This window comes from Pinus tabuliformis, chromosome 5_1, assembly GCF_031772625.1.
Source record: "Pinus tabuliformis cultivar Carrire ecotype Pingquan chromosome 5_1, CPIR1, whole genome shotgun sequence".
Classification (NCBI taxonomy): Eukaryota; Viridiplantae; Streptophyta; class Pinopsida; order Pinales; family Pinaceae; genus Pinus; species Pinus tabuliformis.
The window spans coordinates 453,357,181-453,372,417 of record NC_142305.1 but is presented as its reverse complement, the minus strand read 5'-3'; the positions used below and the strand labels follow the sequence as shown (position 1 = coordinate 453,372,417).

General features: G+C 37.7%; 2 pseudogenes; both read right to left on the bottom strand.

Moving 5' to 3' along the window:
* Positions 1-748: 748 nt before the first annotated feature.
* On the bottom strand, positions 749-2,680 carry LOC149165443 (transcription initiation factor TFIID subunit 2 pseudogene; annotated as a pseudogene).
* A 2,583-nt stretch (positions 2,681-5,263) lies between these two features.
* Positions 5,264-15,237, bottom strand: part of LOC149165442 (transcription initiation factor TFIID subunit 2 pseudogene) — a 110,635-nt pseudogene continuing 100,661 nt past the window's right edge.

The following is a 15,237-nucleotide window of genomic DNA, read 5'->3' as shown; positions in this document are numbered from 1 at the left end:
TAGGCTAGTAAATTGATAGAAAGGGGTTTTTTTCTGATAAATGATTGGGTTTTCTGGGCAGCATGGTACCAAGAACAGCGTGAGCAGAGATTTAATCAAAGGCACAGATTACTCCATAAGGCGAGGTAGGAGTGAAATTTAACAATTAAATTGAGGTTAAACGGAATGGAAAGACTGTTGAGAAGTCGACAAGGGCATGTGTGATGAATCCTTATCGAACAGAAGAAAACATTAAATATGAACACTTCCTTAAGACAGAGCAAATAAATTGAATTCTGTCTTTCTCACTTAAAAGTATTCATTTAGAAACGATTATGAAATGAAATGGAAACATTACAAAGACATATGAAACAAAAGAAAAAAACATATGCTAAATTTCCACACCACAAGAATCTTACAAATCAGAGCTGAGCCATTTAATTAATCTCTGTCATTCAACTATACAATGAAATGCTCTTTTCTCCTCCACGCACCTCTCAAAATTTTTTTTCTCTTTGCTTTTACAAGTGATTTTTAATACAACAAATAATCTCTCCTGTTTGAAAACAAATCAATCCAAAATCAGGAGTTGTTTCAACTGAAGTCAAAAATAGAACAGAGAATAACCTTCTCCTTGAAATTCTCTAATGACTAACCAAAAAGACTAAAATTGCAGCGCAGACCCCATTTGTATTACTAACTGAAGTCATAAATAGGAATACGAATCCTATTCTTTTGCTATGACAGATGTCTTTGTTTATTTTTGGCTTTAGTTTTCTGACTTTTCACCTTTGCCACCCTTCTTGGGGCATTGAATATGACGAGCAGCAAGCTTTGAATGACAGGTGTCTCTAGCCATAGGCAAGCTCGGATGATCATATATACCATCAAGTTCAAAAATCCTTACACTCATCATTCCTGGCCATCCATCATTACCTGCTTGAAATTCACCACTAACAGTGCCTCTACCAGGTGCTGACTTTGAACTCACATTAGATGTACATCCCTGCAATACAGCTAACGCAATCATATTACGTCGCTTGTTGTAGGATGATCCCATCCTCAAAACTAGGCAACCACAAGACTCCACCCAACGAGGAAAAAATTCCTTAAGAAATGGCCTCTCCAAGTTGTCAATTTTGTTTGCAAGATGCCGAAACTCTTTTGTACTTAGAGTTCTAGATGCACAAATGACATCCTCCGCTTTATGCACAATTCTCTGTAAAATCTTATAAAAAGACTCAGAACCCATTTGTTTCTCTAGCATCTGAAGAATTGCAACAGCCTTCCATGACCGAATTTTTCCCAACACACCAATTCCTTGTGTCCCATATAATTCTGCTGCAGCTCCAGATAAACTAAGAGCAGTGGCCCCATCAACATCAACTTTGCAAACTGCCTCATTTGCCTTGTAGCGGCGATACCGAAACCCTTTATGAAGAAATCAGTTAAAAAGCCAGCAAGACCATCCAATAGCCACCCATCATTAGCTGTCTCAGCTGTGATATAGATTCCAAACCATTGTTGTGCCAGAGCATAAGCCAGTTTAATTCTTGTGCTGATGACTTGGTCAATAACCCGTTCATCATACAACAAGTGAGAACTGAAAATGGACATGGAGGCACCAACACAGGTAGAAGATAATGCAGTCTCAGAATCAATGAAGACTTGCTTATATGATCCAAAAGGAAAAGTTGCAGCAAGATACTCGTCATAATAGCTGAATACAGTATGGAAGAAGCTCACTGTGCATTGTAGATTTCAAAGATTTGATGGCATGCACATATGAGAAACAACCCCATTATGACGATCTGGAAGCACCTCAAACGAGGCAACTGCCAATGTTATGAATTCCACAGCAACTGGGATATTCACACAGTACACATATGTTTTACTGGATGGATTATCTTTGGTAGTGACCTGACAAAGAAGTGTGCCATTGCTAACTGCAGCATACTTAGATTCAACAATAAACTCGAGATCATAGCAACAACGTTGTAGACCAAAGTCAACACATGGAAACCAACAACGTGCTCGCCTTAGCTGATTATTTGTGCGCAGGGAACTGCCCATAAAATCAACACCTACTTCAGGCTTCTCTAACCAGTACTCAACTCAAACCAACTTGATATTCTGCATTCAATACTAACCTCTTGCTGAGCATTCTTATTGAAATCATCTGACTTGCACTCACTTGGAATAATTTGCCCAACCTTCTCTGTATCTGCAGGTTCCTGTACTGCACTTTCTGTAGAGGTAGCCTTACCACAAAAAATGAGTAGATCTAGAGCCATCTCTCTCTCCAAAGATGAAAAATATGCTGAGCTAGCAGCTTCAGCCGCATCAATAGAAGTGATAGAACCCCAGTCTTTCCTATTTCAAATTGTTGATGCTGTGAATAAAATTTAAACCGCACAGGCAATCCATTCAAAAAGACATTATCAATATTCATACTATTCACATGTAATCCAATGACTCCACTCTTAGGAACCAACACTTTAAGTTCTATATGCCTATTTGCAAGCTGATCATAGCGTTTTTGCTCGAAATCGGATGCAAAGACAAAATTATTTAGTGTTGTCACTGTATGGGTAGCGTGCCTACCCAGTGCGTAGTGCACCTCTGTGTGCGTAGTGCCTGAGTAATTTAACACTGGCCAGTGAGGCCCGATGCATAGCGCCCACCTCGGTGTGTAGCGCATGTTTCCAACTCTGCTCCACAGTTTTGAAAACCACGATTTCGTCCTTGTAATGCGCCTTTGACCTCTGCTTTGAAATTTTGTGGAAATGACTTGTCTCCACGCTGTATATAGGTTGCAAAAATATCTCATAAAATTACATTTGATTTTAAATGTAAATGTTTGGCACTTTGTCATTTTGTTCTTTGGCTTTTTATTATACTTCTGAGAACTGATGACACTTGGTTGTTTTTGCAGGAAGCCGCCATTTGGCTTAGGAAAAGATAACCAAAGCTGCTTCAGGCTGCTTCTGAAATATTTCAAGGCAGGAGACTCTAAAATATAGATTTATTACAAACATTAAAATTTGACAATTTCCTTTTCAAAACAAAGTTTTGAAAAAGAAATATCCTCGAACATGATGAAAATCTTGAAATGAAGCTTATTGGAAATCTTCCTCTGACCTGCAGGTATTATGAAACACCTTGAGAACAATAACTTGCACCTAGCCCTAAATACCAAATTAACTCCTTGCTGACCTAGACATCAAACAGGAATGTACATAACGAGAAATGAATTTTGATAATTTGACTCTGACAGCAAACTGGCAAGACAGAGTCCAACATTGGCTCCAATGGGGATGGCAGCTGCCGCTTCTTGGAGGTGCCAAGAACCGCAGATCTTTGGGAGAGCAGACAGTGCCTCCATCCATTGGGCTATGGAGTCCATTATTCCGACAAACCAACATGACACTTGACTGAATTTTTAAACTGAAACTGAACTCAAACTGATTCGATCTCGAGACTAAAGTAACTGAAAAACTGACTCAACGAACTTCAAACTAAAGCTGCAATGAAACTAGAACAAAATGTTGCCTTTTAACTGCTTATTTATTTACAAAATCTACCCTACTTTGCTGTAAACACAATAGATCAGGTAATACTGAAATGCCAGATCAACCATTCAAGTAAACCTGAGAATGATGCCGCTTGAGAATGCTTCCATCAGGACACAAATGTAATTGCTGGCAGCCCTTCATGCACATAATGAATCTCGCTATGTATTAGACAACTTGATTTGTCATTCAAACTGAAAAACATTTCCATGTACATCGCAATTGGATTGCGAAAGCCAAACTCCGTTTGCTGCCCCAACTCCGCAATACATACCTCCAGCTGCACACTGTCAATGCAAACATCTGTAGGCACCTCTATTATCTCTTGTTTCGATGGAGGAAGAGTTTCCAAGAACTTTTTAGGATCTCGGAAATCATATGAATGGATCTGGTCATTCAAATACTGAATTTTCTTCTCTAGTTTTTCAACAATTAAGTCGTAGAAACCAGTTTTAGCTTCAAGAGGGAACTTTGGAGATTTCAAACATTGAAGCAAGGCACTGAAATTTTTTTCATTAATTTCAAAATATGCTAACTGATTTCTTACTTCTTTTACAGCTTCACACAGTGCAAGGTTTTCCACATACCCTACCATTACATGAATGGATCAGCAAGCACTGGAATGTCTGGATCGAGTTGGAGTCGCCAGGTGAAAGTTTCAGCCTGCATATGTGTCTGATTGCTGTCCACCATTAGCATCAGATCTGCAACTTGATTTCATGTACTGGGGCAAGACAATTTTCAAGTCAAATGTCCCATCAACAGCAAACCATCTTCCTCAGTATGTTTTCCACTATGTTAGCGCTCAAATCTGCCTCAGGCTGAGGAAGGCAAAAATCAAGGCAACATCAAACCATGCTTAGCCTCGTAGCTAGCCCGACAAGGATAGGAGAGGGCTCTCTCGAGGTCTATCTCGGCAAAAGGTTTTCAAAATGGCTGAGATGACTCTAAATTAATACTAATTTTAGGCTAGTAAAATGATAGAAAGGGGTTTTTTTTTATAAATGATTGGGTTTTCTAGGCAGTGTGGTACCAAGAACAACATGAGTAGAGATTTAATCAAAGGCACAGATTACTCCATAAGGCGAGGTAGGAGCGAAATGTAACAATTAAATTGAGATTAAACAGAATGGCAAGACTGCTGAGAAGTCGACAAGGGCATGTGTGATGAATCCTTATTGAAGAGAAGAAAACATTAAATATGAACACTTCCTTAAGACAGAGAAAATAAATTGAATTCTCTCTTTCTCACTTAAAAGTATTCATTTAGAAATGATTATGAAATGAAATGGAAACATTACAAAGACATATGAAACAAAAGAAAAAAACATATGCTAAATTTCCACACCACAAGAATCTTACAAATCAGAGCTGAGCCATTTAATTAATCTCTTTCATTCAACTGTACAATGAAATGTTCTGTTCTCCTCACGCACCTCTCAGAATTTTTTTTTCTCTCTACTTTTACAAGTGATTTTTAATACAACAAATAATCTCTCCTATTTGAAAACAGATCGATCCAAAATTAGGAGCTATTTCAAATAAAGTCAAAAATAGAACAGAGAACAACCTTCTCCTTGAAATTCTTTAATGACTAACCAAAAAGACTAAAATTGGAGTGCAGACCCCATTTGTATTACTAACTGAAGTCATAAATAGGAATACAAATCCTATTCTTCTGCTGTGACAGATGTCTTTGTTTATTTTTGACTTTAGTTTTCTGACTTTTCACCGTTGCCACCCTTCTTGGGGCGTTGAATACGACGAGTAGCAAGCTTTGAATGACAGGTGTCTCTAGCCATAGGCCAGCTCGGATGATCATATATACCATCAAGTTCAAAAATCCTTACACTCATCATTCCTGGCCATCCATCATTACCTGCTTGAAATTCACCACTAACAGTGCCTCTACTAGGTGCTGACTTTGAACTCACATTAGATGTACATCCCTGCAATACAGCTAACTCAATCATATTACGTTGCTTGTTCTAGGATGATCCCATCCTCAAAACTGGGCAACCACAAGACTCCACCCAACGAGGAAGAAATTCCTTAAGAAATGGCCTCTCCAAGTTGCCAATTTTGTTTGCAAGATGCCGAAACTCTTTTGTACTCAGAGTTCTAGATGCATGAATGACATCCTCTGGTTTATGCACAATTCTCTGTAAAATCTTGCGAAAGGACTCAGAACCTATTTGTTTCTCTAGCATCTGAAGCATTGCAACAACCTTCCATGATCGAATTTTGCCCAACACACCAATTCCTTGTGTCCCATATAATTCAGCTGCAGCTCCAGATAAACTAAGAGCAATGGCCCCATCAACATCAACTTTGCAAACTGCCTCATTTGCCTTGTAGCGGCGATACCAAGCTTCATTATTGCCAAGAAAATGCTTTATGAAGCAATCAGTTAAAAAGCTAGCAAGACCATCCAATAGCCACCCATCATTAGTTGTCTTAGCTGTGATATAAATTCCAAACCATTGCTGTGCCAGAGCATAAACCAGTTTAATTCTTGTGATGATGACCTGGTCAATAACACGTTCATCATACAAAAAATGAGAACTGAAAATGGACATGGAAGCACCAACACAGGTAGAAGATAATACAGTCTTAGAATCAATGAAGACTTGCTTATATGATCCAAAAGGAAAAGTTGCAGCAAGATACTCCTCATAATAGATGAATACAGTATGAAAGAAGCTCACTGTGCATTGCAGCTTTGAAAGATTTGATGGCATGCACATATGAGAAACAACCCCATTATGACGATCTGGAAGCACCTCAAACGGGGCAACTGCCAATGTTATGATTTCCGCAGCAACTGGGATATTCACACAGTACACATATGTTTTACTAGATGGATTATCTTTGGTAGTGACCTGATAAAGAAGTGTGCCATTGCTAACTGCAACATACATAGATTCAACAATAAACTCGAGATCATAGCAAAAACGTTGTAGACTGAAGTCAACACATGGAAACCAATAGCATGCTCACCTTAGCTGATTATTTGTGTGCAGGGAACTGCCCATAAAATGAACACCTACTTCAAGCTTCTCTAACCAGTACTCAACTCGAACCAACTTGATATTCTGCATTCAATACTAACCTCTTGTTGAGCATTCTTATTGACATCATCTGACTTGCACTCACTTGGAATAATTTGCCCAACCTTCTCTGTATCTGCAGGTTCCTGTACTGCACTTTCTGCAGAGGTAGCCTTACCACAAAAAATGAGTAGATCTAGAGCCATCTCTCTCTCCAAATATGAAAAATATGTTGAGCCAGCAGCTTCAGCCGCATCAATAGAAGTGATAGAACCCTAGTCTTTCCTATTACAAATTGTTGATGCTGTGAATAAAATTTAAACCGCACAGGAAATCCATTCAAAAAGACATTATCAATATTCATATTATTCGCATGTAATCCAATGACTCCACTCTTAGGAACCAACACTTTAAGTTCTGTATTCTTATTTGCAAGCTGATCGTGGCGTTTTAGCTCAAAATTGGACGCAAAGACAAAATTATTTAGTGTTGTCACTGCATGGGTAGCGCGCCTACCCAGTGCGTAGCGCACCTCTGTGTGCGTAGCGCCTGAGTAATTTAACACTGGCCAGTGAGGCCCGATGTGTAGCGCCCACCTCGGTGCATAGTGCACGTTTCCAGCTCTGCTCCACAGTTTTGAAAACCACGATTTCGTCCTTGTAATGCGCCTTTGACCTTTGCTTTGAAATTTGGTGGAAATGACTTGCCTCCACGCTATATATAGGTTGCAAAAGTATCTCATAAAATTACATTTGATTTTAAATGTAAATGTTTGGCACTTTGTCATTTTGTTCTTTGGCTTTTTATTATACTTCTGAGAACTGATGACACTTGGTTGTTTTTGCAGGAAACCGACATTTGGCTTAGGAAAAGATAACCAAAGCTTCTTCAGGCTGCTTCTAAAATATTTCAAGGCAGGAGACTCTAAAATATAGATTTATTACAAACATTAAAATTTGACAATTTCCTTTTCAAAACAAAGTTTTGAAAAAGAAATATCCTCGAACATGATGAAAATCTTGAAATGAAGCTTATTGGAAATCTTCCTCTGACCCGCAGGTATTATGAAACACCTTGAGAACAATAACTTGCACCTAGCCCTAAATACCAAATTAACTCCTTGCTGACCTAGACATCAAACAGGAATGTACATAACGAGAAATGAATTTTGATAATTTGACTCTGACAGCAAACTGGCAAGATGGAGTCTAACACATAGATCAAGAAAAATGATTGCATATTTTTTATGAAAAGGAGAATGAGATAAGAGAATAATCCATTATATTGAACACCTAGTTGAATGAGGAAAATTGAAGTTATGTTAAGTAGTCAACTAAAAGAAAGTTAAGGTTGATGTGAAAAGCTAGAGGTTGAATTTGTCACAATAAGGAAGGAGTTAGAAAAGAAAGACAATCAGTTGAACTTGGAGAAGAGTACCAATAATTTGGACATCATTCATATCATCCAAGGATATCCCTTGGTCAAATATGGTCTTAGATTTCATAAGCGTGAGTCGAACTCGTAGGAAATGTGGAAACAACGATACATAACCTAAAAATATTGTATAAGAAATGGTAAAAACGTGAGCAATAAGAAAGAAATGAATCAATAGAACCAATATGTTGGGTCCCTATAATACTAGTGATTACCCCATTACTATTGTAGTTATACCCCTTATTTATATTGTTGTGCCCCTATTACCCCCATATTGTTATTTTTGTGCCCCATAGAATCCCTCGATTGTTATTTTTGTGGCTTTATATTATTATTGTTAGGTCGGCTAGATTATATTGTGACACCCTAGACTCCTATATATAGAAAGGAGGTTTTGTCATTTGTATCATCCAAGAATTGTTCATTTATGTAATGTAAAGGAGGTTTCCCCCTCGAAGAGGCTGAATTCTAAGGCGTTGATCTATCTTTTCTATCTTTTCTTGAGCTGGTTTCATAACATTTGGTATCAGAGCTTTGGATTCTAGGGTTTCGTTGCTCCAAACAGGTCATCGTGGCATTTTCGCTATAACTTTGTTTCTGTGACGTTTCAGAAGTCGCAAAAAAAACCCATTTGAGAAGAAATCGCGCTGAACCTTGGGTCTGAATTTTAGAGCTTTTCGCGCGATATTTGTGGAGACATGATCTGAGGAAGTTGTTCTTTTTGCAGACTCCTGAATTACATTCAAAACAGGTGACCTGGGGAAAATCATCATAACTTTCTCTCTAGGGATCGGATTGAAATTTCGTAAGAAGGTACAGAAAGAGGATGAACTGTAGTTTCTTGTATGTGTATTTCAGATTCAAAGGTTGAAACAGTGACTCGTGGCACGTCATACAAGTTCGCTCTACTGAAGCAGTCTAAAAACAGGTCACTATGGGAGATTTCACATAACTCTTCCTTGGAGAATCCAATTTGGCTCAGACTTGTGGCATTGGAAATAGGACATAGAAGGCTACTACAGGTAGCAATTTCAGAATTGGATGATCCGAAATTACAGAGATACATCATATTCAATATCAGGCTTCTATAAAGTGAAAAAAGGTGTGTAGTTTTTTTTTTTTTTTTTTTTTTTTTTTGTGTAAGCTTGGTTTAACGGAATTCAAAGGGCATAGTAAATCATTATTATCAGTAACTGATGCCCCGAGGAAAAAAAATGCAAACACCTAGTAAGGAACCTAAAAGCTCTAGCATGACCCATGAAGAAGAGGAAGAAATGCTACATGATATATCAAAATTACAAGAACAAGTGCAACAAATGTCACGCTCACAAAAGCTAACAGAAGCTAAGATAAGTGGCGTGGAATCTAAGATAAATAGCATGGAATCTAAGATAAATGGCATGGAATCTAAGATAAAGGGCATGGAAGCTAAGATGGATGATTCGAAGACAGATTTGAAGAGAGACATGGCAGATTTGAAGATAGATATGAAGACAGACATGGAAGAATTGAAGAAGTTGCTACAAGAAAGGGTCACTAATGGTGAAAAGGTAGTAAAGGAAACTCATGATGAGAACAAAAGAAATGTTAATCATGATTCCATAGAAGCTAATGTTGGATCGAAGAATCACCATATTCCAAAAATCGATATGAGGAAGTTTGATGGCAAGGATCCCGCCACATGGATATTACAGATGGAGCAATTCTTCGATCTCAATAATGTGCAAAACGCACAAAAGGTACGTATGGCAACTGTATATTTGGAACCAAATCAGTTTGTATGGTATCAATGGCTTTGCTCTCGTAAACAATTTATCACTTGGGCAATTTTTACGGAAGAATTGATAGCACATTATGAAGATACAAAAAGCAACACTTTTTTTAGCCAATTGATAAGTCTCAAACAAAAGGGTTCAGTAATGGAGCACATTGAGGAGTTCCAAAAATTGAACATAAGGGTAAAAGATATTCCAGAGGAGCATAGGATTGATGTGTTCATAGGGTCTTTAAAGGATAATATCCAACATGATGTTCGCCTTTGGGAACCTGATTCATTAGAGAAGGCATTCAGGTTAGCAAGAAAAATGGAAAGCAAAATTATGGCAACCAGGAAGCATACCACTCACAACTATAAAGACGGAAGTGTTGTTGCCCCTAGTCTTCCACAACCTATAAGGTTGACACCACAAAAATTGGAAGAAAAAAGAGCAAAAGGGCTTTGTTACAGTTGTGATAGCAAATACACTAAAGGTCATAAGTGTGCTGAGAAGAAATTATTCTACATAGATTGTGAAGAGGAAGAAGAAAAGGAGCAAGAAAGGTCAAAAGAAGAAGATATACTTCAGGAACAAAGCCTAGATGAAGAACAAATAAATCCGACCATATCTTGTAATGCATTGGTGGGAATTACCACTCCTCAAACCATCAAGATAGAAGGACAAATCAAGAAGAAAAAGGTAATAGTGTTGATTGATTCAGGAAGCACCCACAATTTTATTCATTGTAGGGTAGCAAAAGAATTGAATTGCTTCCTATATCCAGCACCAGAGTGTCAAGTGATGATTGCAAATGGAGGAACAATAAATTGCTCTGGAAAGTGCCATAATATCAAGCTATCCATGGGAGAATATGTATTGACTAGCCCAATGCTTTCCATTCCAATGGGAGGTGCGGATGTTGTACTAGGAGTCCAATGGCTACAATCCTTGGGTACAATAGCTTTTAATTTTCAAGAACTTTTCATCAAATTTTCTATGGAAGGAAAGGAAGTTGAATTAAGGGGTATTGCAGGGAAACCAGGAAAGATAATCAGCTCTAATGGTATGACAAAGCTTCTAAAAAAGGAGCAAAGAGGTGTAATTGCACAATTATGCTCGCTAGATGTTTCCACATTGGAATCATCTATTTCTCCAGATCTCCAAAAAGTCTTGGACAATCATTCCAAGGTATTTGAGACTCCCAAGTGTCTCCCACCTATGCGTGATCATGATCATGCTATTCATCTGATTCCAGGAAGTGTTCCTCCAAACATCAGGCCATACAGATATCCCTATGTCCAAAAAAGTGAAATTGAACGTATGGTTGCAGAAATGCTAGAGGCTGGTATAATTCAACCGAGTCAAAGTTCTTTCTCAGCTCCAGTAGTATTGGTGCACAAGAAGGATGGATCATGGCGCATGTGTCCGGATTATAGGGAGCTCAACAAGCTCACTATTAAAGATAAGTTCCCCATTCCTGTTATTGATGAATTACTGGATGAATTGCATGGATCAATTTACTTCACCAAGTTGGATCTTCGTTCGGGATATCATCAAATCAGAATGAAGATTGAAGACATTCCGAAAACGGCATTTAGAACTCATGAGGGTCATTATGAATTTTTGGTCATGCCTTTTGGCCTTACCAATGCACCTTCAACATTTCAAGGTTTGATGAATTCAATTTTCAAACCATTCCTTAGAAAATTTGTGTTAGTATTTTTTGATGATATACTAATCTACAGCAAGTCTTGGAAGGATCATGTTGAACATGTTGATAGGGTGCTACAACTATTGGAGGAGAAACAATTATATGCAAAAAGATCCAAATGTTTCTTTGGAGTCCAGGAGGTGGAATATTTGGGTCATATTGTATCTCATGAAGGAGTTAAGGTAGACCCTAGCAAAATTAAAGCCATTAAGGAATGGAAAATCCCCACATCCATAAAGCATCTGCGAGGATTTCTTGGGTTGACAGGGTATTATCGCAAGTTTGTTAAGAATTATGGGAGAATAGCAGCACCTCTAACAACATTATTGAAGAAAGATTCATTTTCATGGACTCCGGAAGCAACAAAGGCCTTTGAACATCTTAAAGAGGCAATGTGCCAAGCACCGGTCTTAGCTACACCGGACTTCACAAAAACCTTTATTGTGGAATGTGATGCTTCAGGAAATGGAATTGGTGCTGTTTTAATGCAAGATGAAAGACCCATTGCTTTTGAAAGTCATCCAATCAAGGGAAAGTTTTTAAGCAAAGCTATTTATGAGAAGGAAATGTTGGCAATACTCCATGCACTTAAGAAATGGCGACCCTACCTAATAGGAAGACACTTCAAGGTAAAAACAGATCATGATAGCCTTAAATACTTTTTAGAACAAAGATTATCCTCTGAAGAGCAACAAAAGTGGGTCACAAAGATGTTGGGTTATGACTTTGAAATCATCTACAAAAAAGGGAAGCAAAATGTGGTGGCAGATGCACTCTCAAGAAAGGATGAGGATGTGGAAGCATTGTTGTGTGCCATTTCTATTATCCAACCAGATTGGATAAACGAAGCAAGGGAGGAATGGAAGAATAACGAAGAAGTGTGGGCACTTATTCGAAAGCTACAACAAGATTCCAGTACTTCTGATACATTTAGCTGGCAAAATGATTCATTATGGTACAAAGATCGCTTATACCTCTGTAAGAATTCCCAGCTAAAACAAAAGATTCTTATGGAATTGCACACTTCTCCCTTAGGAGGGCACTCAGGATTTTTAAAAACTTACCACAGGGTTAAGAAGGAATTTTTTTGGGATGGCCTTAAATCAGATATTCAAAAGTTTGTGGTGGAATGTTTGGTTTGCTAGCAAAATAAAGTTGAAACAATTAAGACACCGGGTCTATTACAACCTTTATCCATTCCAAGCCAACGTTGGGAGGAGGTTTCAATGGATTTTATCATAGGTTTACCCAAGTTTGAGGGAAAGAGTGTCATCATGGTGGTAGTTGACAGACTTACCAAGTATGCACACTTTTGTGCATTATCACATCCACTTAAAGCCAGTACAGTTTCTACTGCATTTATGGAAACAGTTCAAAAGCTACATGGAAACCCAAAGATTATTGTAAGTGACAGAGATCCCATTTTCACTGGAAAGTTTTGGACAGAATTATTTTCTTGTCTTGGTACTCAGTTAGCTCATAGCTCATCTTATCATCCTCAATCTGATGGGAAAACTGAGATAGTAAACAAATGTTTGGAAGGATATCTTCGTTGCTTTGTATCTGATAAACAGACACAATGGGTCAAATGGTTGCCTCTGGCTGAATGGTGGTATAACACTTCCTTCCATACAGCAACAAAAATGAACCCATTTATGGCACTTTATGGGTATCAACCACCATCCATCACATCATATTTAAGAGAAAAATCTAAGGTTCAGGCAGTGGAACATCACATCGAACATCAACAACAAGTCCTCCAACTCTTAAAGGATAACCTCGTGTTGGCACAAAATAGAATGAAACAACAGGCAGATCAACATCGCAGTGAAAGAAGTTTTTATGTAGGTGATTGGGTATTCCTACGGCTACAACCATATAAGCAAATGTCCCTAAAGCAAGCTAAGAAGGATAGTAAATTATCACCAAAGTATTATGGTCCGTACAACGTGTTGCAAAAGATTGGTACTATGGCATACAAATTGGAGCTTCCTGCAGCTTCTCGATTGCACCCAGTTTTCCATGTTTCATGTTTAAAGAAGGTTATAGGTGACAAGCTCCCAATTCAAACAATATTACCAGAACTTGACGAGGAAGGAAAAATTATATTGGAATCGGAAGCAGTCACAGAAACAAGAACTCGACAGCTACGAAATCGATCAATTTCAGAGTATCTTATCAAGTGGAAGAACTTATCCGCTAAAGATTCCACATGGGAGGATGAGAATTTTATGCAGAAGTATCCAGAACTACTCAAGCGTTGAGGACAACACTTTTTTTGAAGGAGAGGGGCATGTTGGGTCCCTATAATACTAGTGATTACCCCATTACTATTGTAGTTATACCCCTTATTTATATTGTTGTGCCCCTATTACCCCCATATTGTTATTTCTGTGCCCCATAGAATCCCTCTATTGTTATTTTTGTGGCTTTATATTATTATTGTTAGGTCGGCTGGATTATATTGTGACACCCTAGACTCCTATATATAGAAAGGAGGTTTTGTCATTTGTATCATCCAAGAATTGTTCATTTAGGTAATGTAAAGGAGGTTGCCCCCTCAAAGAGGTTGAATTCTAAGGCATTGATCTATCTTTTCTATCTTTTCTTGAGCTGGTTTCATAACACAATAGCTGTCAAATGTACCGAGAGGAGAACCTATGACAAGAATACCATTTTCTCCAAGAGAAGAATATGGCATATTTCAAAGTGGGAAAGATAACCATTTTTCACCTTTAATGGATGAATTTGGGTATTGCATTTTCCATAACAATGGATATGTTGTAGCCAATAGTAGAAACACAATGTTTAGATGATACCAATAGAGTATGAAGCATATTGGGAAGAAAAAGGGATCATCAACCTTCAAGTATACAAATTAACTTTATGGTTTTTGTTTTTCATGTAACGTGTTTCACCAAAAGGAAGTTGGTTGCAGATATCATGCATGTAGTAGAAGTATGATTAATGTAAAGTAGAGACCTGATGTAGTGGAAGATATGATTCACTTTCCTTATAGCTCAGTGATGTGAGATGATACCCTTGTTACAATATTGTTCACATGGCTAGAGACTATAACATGTCCAATTTCTTAAATAAATTTATGTATAAGTACAAACTCATCAAAAGTGGGCTTAGCATGAAGTTAGACAAAAATGCGCATACCAGAACGTAGCATACTAAAGTGTTGAAAAAGGAGGAGAAACAAGAAAAGTGTGGTATAACTTTGTGAATTCTTGATGAAGATGAAAAATGATACATAGAAAGTGGATGTTCCTATCATATGCCAAGGGAAAACAATAGATTTATGTTCCAAAATAAAACTAATGTTGGTGATGTTATCCTTGGAGATAATTATCCAATTGATGTGTTGGGAAAAGGTAATCCCAACCTTAGTGATAAGAATAAAATGCATATGATTCGTTTTTGGTTGAAATTTTAAACATAATAACTTGAGTGTGAGTCAGGAGGTTGATAGAGTAAAATAAGTCATCTTCAATTTGAAAGGTTGTAGTATCTGGAAAGAAGGTTCAAAGATAATTATAACAAAAGGAATTAGGACCCCCGATAATATGTATGAGCTAAAGGAACATAAGGAAAAATTAAGAGAAAATCTATTGAAACTTGTAATAAAGGAAGGAAATTTCAAGTTGTTTTTTATTATTAAACTACAAAATAGAAGGCTAAGGCCAACATATTCTAAGGGGGAGCATATTGAAAAAACATGAAAACGT